General features: G+C 40.1%; 1 non-coding gene across 1 annotated transcript; it reads left to right on the forward strand.

The window, feature by feature from the left end:
• The first annotated feature begins 1,482 nt into the window (after positions 1 to 1,482).
• Positions 1,483 to 1,589, forward strand: LOC141694690 (small nucleolar RNA R71). The gene has a single exon (XR_012563976.1). It is a non-coding gene; the product is annotated as a small nucleolar RNA R71 (small nucleolar RNA).
• The last annotated feature ends 908 nt before the right edge of the window (positions 1,590 to 2,497 follow it).

Here is a 2,497-nt window from a genome sequence, read left to right on the forward strand (position 1 = left end):
TACTCTCCGGCAAGACTAAATCACTTTTAGGTTATAATAATTATCACTTGATGGTTGAAATTACTCTAGTTATGAATGGTTCATTTCCAAGACAATAAGCTGTAAGTGTGTGTGTGATAAGTGTGGGGTCGTGAAGCGTGAGTATTTATATGTTGTAGTGTGAGTGTGTGGTTGTAAGAGTTTAGATGGCGTGGCCTCTGAGACTCCTGACCCCGAGTTTTGGGGCGCCACACTTCAGAAGCAATTTCTGTTGCAGAACTGGATTGCATTCCTCCGTAAGAGCAACGGTCTCTAAGTCATCGAATTTCACTTTTTGAGAGAGAATACCTTTCATAAACTTCACATAGCTAGGCATCTGTTCAAGAGCTTCAGCGAAAGGTATGTTGATGTGAAGTTTATTGAACACCTCCAGAAACTTAGCAAATTGCTTATCCAACTTCTGCTTCTGAAGCCTCTTAGGAAAAGGAGGTGGAAGATAGATCTGTTTCTCCCCTGTATTACCCTCAGGAGGAGTATGTTCCACAGTTTTCTTCCTTGATTCCACCTCGGCATCCTTCTACACCACTTTTTCAACTATAATCTTATTTTATGGAATTGGCAAGGGTGCAGATGCACCTGCATTCTCGACAGAATTTTTAGACTCTTCATCTTGTTGAATTTGGGGGCTTGTGACCTTTCCGGATCTCAAGGTGATGGCGTTCACCTTTTCGTTAACTTCCCTCTTGCCTGGATTGGCTTCTGTATCACTAGAAAGCATTCCTGGTAGTCGATTCAATATGGCGTTAGCAATTTGCCCTATTTGGTTCTCCAGAGTCTTGATAGAAATAACCTGGCTTTAGCATATAAGAGCCTGGTTTTTGCACATAAGCCTCAACTCCTCCAATTCAGATTTTTCATTCGAAGATTGACCTATACCATAAGTTTGTTGTTGAATTTGGAGTTGTTGTCTTGGTGCAAATTGATGCTGAAAACCAGGAGGATTGAATTGCTTGTTTCCAAACTTCTAGAATGGAGGTTACATCGCATTCTAATTATTGCTCCAGCTGAAGTTAGGATGATTCCAGTTGTCAGGATGATAAGTGTCTGGAATGGGTTGCTGCGATCTCTGAAAGTTGCTTACAAGACTGAGCTGATTCACTAGATATAGCGCATTGCTCCGTCACATGCGAACCTACACACATCTCACAAACACTGGTTATCTGATTAACACCATAGATAGCCAGAGAATCGATCTTTATAGACAACGCCTTTAGTTGAGCAGTGATAGCCGTAGCTGTATCCATTTCTAGAACTCCTGCTACCTTGCCCTGTGGCAATTCCTGAGTTGGATACTGATATTCGTTAAAAGCCATCAGTTCAATTAGATCATAAGCTTCCTCATAGCTCTTTGCCCAAAATGCTTCACCTGATGCTGCATCAAGCATGGGTCTAGACTGTGCTCCCAAACCATTGTAAAAACAATTGATGATCATCCAATCAGACATGCCATGATGGGGACACTTCCTAAGCATATCCTTGTAGTGATCCCAAGCTTCACATAGAGTTTCTCCCAATTTCTGCACAAATTGAATAAGAGCATTCCTGAGTGCAACTGTCTTCGCCATAGGGAAGAATTTAGTAAGAAACTTCTGAGCAAGATCCTCCCAAGTAGTGATAGAACCTGCTGGTAGAGAGTGTAACCAGCACTTAGCTTTATCCCTCAGAGAAAAAGGGAAAAGTCCCAGCTTTACAGCATCTTCAGAAACATTGTTGAACTTGAAGGTGTCACAGATCTCGATGAAATCCCTAATATGCATATTAGGATCTTCCGTTGGAGAACCCCAAAACTAGATTGAATTTTGTACCATCTGAATCGTGCCAGGCTTGATTTCAAAGGTATTAGCTGTGATCGCTGGCCTGACAATGCTAGATTGAATGTCATTGATCTTGAGTTGAGAAAAATTCATCAACGCTTTTATTGGTGCTGTTGGATCTCCCATTGTAATGAGTACCTGAAACACAAACAAGTAAACCGTGAAAGTAAAAGAATCCGATTTAGTGAAATTTAACGACCATTTATGTCAAGCACATAAACTAAAATTAACACCGAGTCCCCGACAGCGGTGCCCAAAATCGAAAACACGCGCTAAAATTTACACGCAAGTATACACATTCGCAAGTAGTATAAGATATAAATCAGATGCGTTCCCACAGAGACTCATTTTAGTTAACTTAAGATTATGCACTTATGCAACAATGGTATGGCTATCACTCAATGCTAAGACAATAACAAGTTGAGATGTTTATAACTAAGATTAAACTAACATACAATTAACTAAGAGATTAAAAGGTTGATTTAACTATATGAGGCAAACATGGGATTCTAACTTCATTAAATACTTCATTCAAAGTCAACGTTCTTAACCTTAGCATGGAATGGTGATGACAACTAATCAGATAACACGAAACTAGTAAACGCCAACTTTCGTTGTACGAATACCCTACTAACACACATCCA

This window comes from Apium graveolens, chromosome 10, assembly GCF_009905375.1.
Source record: "Apium graveolens cultivar Ventura chromosome 10, ASM990537v1, whole genome shotgun sequence".
In the NCBI taxonomy this organism is placed as follows: domain Eukaryota; kingdom Viridiplantae; phylum Streptophyta; class Magnoliopsida; order Apiales; family Apiaceae; genus Apium; species Apium graveolens.